The sequence below is a fragment of the Budorcas taxicolor genome, chromosome 7 (genome assembly GCF_023091745.1).
Source record: "Budorcas taxicolor isolate Tak-1 chromosome 7, Takin1.1, whole genome shotgun sequence".
Classification (NCBI taxonomy): domain Eukaryota; kingdom Metazoa; phylum Chordata; class Mammalia; order Artiodactyla; family Bovidae; genus Budorcas; species Budorcas taxicolor.
This window is the reverse complement of record NC_068916.1, coordinates 41,130,275-41,137,609: the sequence shown is the minus strand read 5'-3', so window position 1 is coordinate 41,137,609 and position 7,335 is coordinate 41,130,275.

Below are 7,335 nucleotides of genomic sequence, written 5' to 3'. Positions count from 1 at the left end.
CAAAGTAATGTCTCTGCTTTCAGATATGCTGTCTAGATTGGTCATATCTTTTCTTCCAAGGAGTAAGCATCTTTTAATTTCATGGCTGTAATCACCATCTGCCCTGTTTTTGGAGGCCCCAAAAAATAAAGCCTGCCACTGTTTCCACTGTTTTTACATCTATTTGCCATGAAGTGATGGACCAGATGCCATGATCTTAGTTTTCTGAATATCGAGCTTTAAGCCGATTTTTTCACTCTCCTCTTTCACTTTCATCAAGAGGCTCTTTAGTTCTTCTTCACTTTCTGCCATAAGGGTGGTGTCTTCTGCATATTTGAGGTAACTGATATTTCTCCCGGTAATCTTGATTCTAGATTGCAATTCATTCATCCCAGCTTTTCTCATGATATACTCTGCATATAAATTAAGTAAGCAGGGTGACAATATAAAGCCTTGACATACTCCTTTTCCTGTTTGGAACCAGTCTGTTGTTCCATGTCCAGTTCTAACTGTTGCTTCCTGACCTGCATACAGATTTCTCATGAGGCAGGTCAGGTGGTCTGGTATTCCCATCTACTTCAGAATTTTCCACAGTTTCTTGTGATCCACACAGTCAAAGGCTTTGGCCATAGTCAGTAAAGTAGAAATAGATGTTTTTCTGGAACTCTCCTGCCTTTTCCGTGAGCCAGCAGATGGTGGCAATTTGATCTCTGGTTCCTCTGCCTTTTCTAAAACCAGCTTGAACATCAGCAAGTTCATGGTTCATGTATTGTTGAAGCCTGGCTTGAAGGATTTTGAGCATTACTTTACTGGTATGGAGATGACTGCAACTGTGCAGTAGTTTGAGCATTCTTTGGCATTGCCTTTCTTAGGGATTGGAATAAAGACTGACCTTTTCCAGTCCTGTGGCCACTGCTGAGTTTTCCAAATTTGCTGGCATATTGAGTGCAGCACTTTCACAGCATCATCTTTTAGGATTTGAAATAGCTCAGCTGGAATTCCATCACCTCCTCTAGCCTTGATTGTAGTGTTGCTTCCTAAAGCCTGCTTGATCTGGCATTCCAGGATGTCTGGCTCTAGGTGAATGATCCCACCATCGTGATTATCTGGGTCATGAAGATCTTTTTGTACAGTTCTTCTGTATATTCTTTCCACCTCTTCTTAATATCTCCTGCTTCTATTAAGGTCATACCATTTCCATCCTTTATTGAGCCCATCTTTGCATGAAATATTTCCTTGTTTCATTTGCATGAAATGTTCTCCAATTTTCTTGGAGAGATCTCTAGGTTTTCCCTTTCTGTTGTTTCCCTCTCCTTCTTTGCATTGATCGCTGAGGAAGGCTTTATCTCTGTTTGCTATTTTTCAGAACTCTGTGTTCAAATAGGTATATCTTCCGTTTTCTCATTTGCTGTTCACTTCTCTTCTTTTCATAGCTATTTGTAAGGCCTTCTCAGACAACCACTTTGCTGTTTTGCATTTCTCTTTCTTGGGGATGGTCTTGGTCCTTGTTTCCTGTACAATGTCACGAACCTCCATACATAGTTCATCAGGCATTCTGTCTATCAGATCTAGTCCCTTAAATATACTTGTCACTTCCAGTGTATAATCATAAAGGATTTGGTTTAGGTCATATCGGAATGGTTTAGTGGATGTTCCTGTTTTCCTCAGTTTAAGTCTGAATTTGGCAATAAGGAGTTCATGATCTGAGCCATAATCAGCTTCTGGTCTTGTTTTTGCTGACTTTATAGAGGTTCTCCATCTTTTGCTGCAAAGAATATGGTCAATCTGATTTTGGTGTTGACCATCTGGTAATGAACATGTGTAGAATCTTCTCTTGTGTTGTTGGAAGAGGGTATTTGCTATGACCAGTGCATTCTCTTGGCTAAACTATGAGCTTTGCCCTGCTTCATTCTGTACTCCAAGGCCAAATTTGCCTGTTATTCCAGGTGTTTCTTGACTTCCTACTTTTGCATTCCAGTCCTGTATAATGAAAATGACATCTTTTTTGGGTGTTAGTTCTAAAAAGTGTTACAAGTCTTCATAGAATCATTCAGCTTCAGCTTCTTCAGCATTACTGTTTATGGCATAGACTTGGATTACTGTGATATTGAATGGTTCGCCTTGGAAATGAACAGAGATCATTCTTTCATTTTTGAGATTGCATCGAAGTACTGCATTTCAGACTCTTTTGTTGACTATGGTGGCTACTCCATTTCTTCTAAGGGATTTTGTCCACAGTAGCAGATATAATTGTCATCTGAGTTAAATTCACCCATTCCAGTCCATTCCTAAAATGTCGACATTCACTCTTGCCATTTCTGTTTGACCACTTCCAATTTGCCTTGATTCGTGGACCTAACATTCCTGGTTCGTATGCAGTATTGCTCTTTACAGCATCAACCTTGCTTCCATCACCAGTCACATCCACAGCTGGGTGTTGTTTTTGCTTTGGCTCTATCTCTTCATTCTTTCTGGAGTTATTCCTTCACTGATCTCCAGTAGCATATTGGGCACCTACTGACCTGGGGAGTTCATCTTTCAGTGTCCTATCTTTTTGCCTTATCATACTGTTCATGGGGTTCTCAAGGCAAGAATACTGAAGTGGTTTACCATTCCCTTCTCCAGTGGACCACATTTTGCCAGAGCTCTCCACCATGACCCATCCATCTGGGGTTGCCTTACACGTCATGTCTTAATTTCATTGAGTTAGACAAGACTGTGGTCTGTGTGATTAGATTGGTTATTTTTCTGATTGTGGTTTCAGTCTGTGGTTTGCATTTCATGCAAAGATGGGCCCACTAAAAGACAGAAACAGTATGGACCTAACAGAAGCAGAATATATTAAGAATAGATGGCAAGAATACATAGAAGATCTATACAAAAAAATCTTAATGACCCAGATAACCATAATGGTGTGATTATTCACCTAGAGTCAGACATCCTTGAGTATTTTTGAGAACAAGAGGTGTTAGTTTTTTTTTTTCCAAATACTTTCTAGAATTCATCAGTAAAGCTATCTAGTACTGTATTTTAATTTGATTGAAATTTTGAATATTGAATCAATCTCTTTACTTGCCATAATTCTAACTTCTTTTTCCTTAAAAATTGAGTTAATTTTGGTGCTTTAGAAATTTCTCCATTTCATGAAGACTATTGATCCATTCATAAAATTGTTTATATATTCTCTTATAAACATTTTCAGGGTTTTTTTTTAATTTGTTTTTTTAATTGAAAGATAACTAACTACTTTATAGAATTGTGCTGGTTTCTAAGGATATTGTTGATGCTATCATTTTGATTTCTGAATTTCATATATATGTGACTTCTCTCTTACTCACATTAACTGAAATTTTTTTCACTTTCTTTGTCTTTTCAAAGAGACAACTTTTGGTTTTATTAATTCTCTAGATTATTTTTCATTTTTTTCTATTTTCTACCATTTAATATGTTCTTCCTTGTATTATTAATAGCCTTGGGCTTATTTCCCTCTTATTTCTATTTTTGCAAAAAATGAAATTACGGTGTTGATTTAAGAACATTCTTCATTTTACTGTAGTCATTAATAGATATAAATTTTCTTCTGAGAACTGCCTCTACTACATCTCAGAAGTTTAAATATGCTCTATTTTTATTCATTCATCTCTAAATATTTTCTCTTTCTTATGAAATCTTATTTGACCCATTGGTTATTTATAATGTGAAGTTTCTAATTTACCTTTGTTTTTAATTTCCAGACGTGTTTAATTGTGATTGAAGAGGGTATATGTGCGATACTGATATGTTTTCAATTTATTGAGACTTATTTTGTAATCTACCATATGGTCCATTTCAGAAATTTTTCTATGTCACTTGTGAAGAATGTGATTTCTATTGTTAGATTGTCCTATATGTTTTAGTTATATCTAGATGATGTATTGAGCTGTATGAGCCCTCTAGTTTTTATTGTTCTTTGTTGTTGTTGAAATTCTCTATCTATTGTATTATTAAATGTGACGTAATGACATCCCCACTTACAGTGTAGAATTGTCTTTCTTCTTTCTGTCAAAGTTTATGTCATATAGCATGAGGTTATCTAGTGGATATATGTATATAATTGTTGCAGTTTCTTTTTGAATTGATAGTTTATTAATATATAAAGACTTTCGTTCTTTTAACATATTTGTTTTTAAATTAACAAAATTAATTTAAAGAGTTCAATTCTGTTTTGATTCCTTTCTGTATGAAATACATTTTCTATCATTTCACTTTCATCCTATTTTTACCTTTGCGTCTAAAATAAGTGCTTTGTATACAACATATAAAAAAATAATTTTAAAAAATACTGTTTCATCGGGTCTGTCTTGACGTATAGTTTGCAATCAATATACAATGTAGTAAATGATAGAAAGACTTATGTCTGCCAATTGCTCTTTTTTAGTATGTTTAGTCCACTCTCTTATAATTCATCTCCTCAAAACTGCTCTTACTTATGATTAATTATTTTAGCAAATTGAATTAATATCCTTTCTTATTTCTTTTGTATATATTTTATTGATATTTCCTTTGTTGCTAATTTGGAGGTTAAGTCTTTCATTAAACATTTAGAATAATTAAATTTGAATTTATGCAAAATTAATTTCAATATTAAATATTCTACTTCAATACATTTCACCTCACTTTTTAGTTATTACTGTTTCAAACTGCATTTTTGCATATTGTGTGGATATGACTGTTAATTCATTTTTTAGCATTTTCCTCTGAAAATATGTAGAAAATAAAAATTGCAACTATTCACTAAAAACACAGTCGGTTCAGTTCAGTTCAGTCGCTCAGTCATGTCCAACTCTTTCCGACCCCATGAATTGCAGAAAGCCAGGCCTCCCTATCCATCACCAACTCCCGGATTTCACGCAAACTCACATCCATCGAGTTGGTGGTACCATCCAGCCATCTCATACTCTGTTGTCCCATTTTCCTCCTGCCCCCAATCCCTCCCAACATTAAAGTCTTTTCCAATGAGTCAACTCTTCCCATGACATGGCCAAAGTATTGGAGTTTCAGCTTTAACATCATTCCTTCCAAACAACACCCAGGACTGATCTCCTTCAGAATGGACTGGTTGGATCTCCTTGCAGTCCAAGGGACTCTCAAGAGTCTTCTCCAACACCACAGCTCAAAAGCATCAATTCTTCAGCGCTCAGCCTTCTTCACAGTCCAACTCTCACATCCATACATGACCACAGGAAAAACCATAGCCTTGACTAGACGGACCTTTGTTGGCAAAGTAATGTCTCTGCTTTGAATATGCTATCTAGGTTAGTCATAACTTTCCTTCCAAGGAGTAAGCGTCTTCTAATTTCATGGCTGCAGTCACCATCTGCAGTGATTTTGGAGCCACCAAAAATAAAGTCTGACACTGTTTCCACAGTTTGCCAATCTATTTCCCATCAAGTGATGGGACTAGATGCCATGATCTTCGTTTTCTGAATGTTGAGCTTTAAGCCAGCTTTTTCACTCTCCTCTTTCACTTTCATCAAGAGGCTTTTGAGTTCCTCTTCACTTTCTGCCATAAGGGTGGTGTCATCTGCATATCTGAGGTTATTGATATTTCTCCTGGCAATCTTGATTCCAGCTTGTGCTTCTTCCAGCCCAGCATTTCTCATGATGTACTCTGCATATAAGTTAAGTAAGCAGGGTGACAATATACAGCCTTGACATACTCCTTTTCCTATTTGGAACCAGTCTGTTATTCCATGTCCAGTTCTAACTATTACTTCCTGACCTGCATATAGGTTTCTCAAAAGGCAGGTCAGGTGGTCTGGTATCCCGTCTCTTTCAGAATTTTCCACAGTTTATTGTGATCCACACAGTCAAAGGCTTTGGCATAGTCAATAAAGCATAAACAGATGCTTTTCTGGAACTCTTGCTTTTTTCATGATTCAGCGAATGTTGGCAATTTGATTTCTGGTTCCTCTGCCTTTTCTATAACCAGCTTGAACATCAGGAAGTTCACGGTTCATGTATTGCTGAAGCCTGGCTTGGAGAATTTTGAGCATTACTTCACTAGCGTGTGAGATTAATGCTATTGTGCAGTAGTTTGAGCATTCTTTGGCATTGTCTTTCTTTGGGATTGGAATGAAAACGGACCTTTTCCAGTCCTGTGGCCACTGCTGAGTTTTCCAAACTTGCTGGCATATTGAGTGCAGCACTTTCACAGCATCACCTTTCAGGATTTGAAATAGGTCGACTGGAATTCCATCACCTTCACTAGCTTTGTTCATAGTGATGCTTTCTAAGGCCCACTTGACTTCACATTCCAGGATATCTGGCTCTAGGTGAGTGATCACACCATTGTGATTATCTTGTTCCTGAAGCTCTTTTTTGTACAGTTCTGTGTATTCTTGCCACCTCTTCTTAATATCTTCTGCTTCTGTTAGGTCCATACCATTTTTGTCCTTTATTGAGCCCATCTTTGCATGAAATGTTCCCTTGGTAGTTGTCATGTTTCTTTTATTCATGTGCACAGGTATCTGACATTTTTTATATTTTTAAAATTTCTCTGCAATGTACTTATTTATTGCCCAGTTTCCTTTCAGTTCAATCAGAAAATTCACTTAGGCTTTTAATGCAACAAGTTTCATGGCAATAAAATCTCTCAACTTTTATTTATTTAGAATGTCTTAATTTCTTCCTCATTTTTAAAGCCAGTAGTACAGGATATGAAATTCTAGTTTGACAGATTTTCTCTTTTAGCATTTTAAAAACTGTTATTCAATTGTCTTCCAGCCTCCACTAATTTTTATGAAAATTTGATTGTTAATCTTGCAGAGAATCCCTTGTACATGAGAATTCACTTCTCACTTGTTGCTTTCTGGAATCAGTCTTTGTCTTTCTGTACTTGATTAAAATGTGTCTTGTGAATCTGTTTGGTTGTGTCTTGCTCAAATACCTAAATTTCTTGTGTTTTTAGACTCATGTATTTCATCAAATATGAAAAATTATGTACTTTTCCCCCCATGAATATATTTATTTATTTTGCCATTTTCTCTGTCTTTTATCCTTATTAGATACATATAATGTATAATCTGGTCTACTAGCTAGTATTCCAGAATTTTCTTAAGCTCCAATTATTCTTCTAAATTTTTATTTAATTCTGTTTTTCAGATTCAATAAAAATTTGCCTATCTTCATGTTCTCCTACTGTACCTACACAAACCTGCTTTTGAATTGTTTTGCTAAATTTTTCATTTAGTCATTCTGTTCAAATCTATTATTTTTTGATTCAGTTTCCTAATTTTTCATGCTTTCTCATATTTATCTTTTATTTTACAGATTTCCTTTATTTTTTCCCAGAGCTTGATTTAGTAATTTTAACAT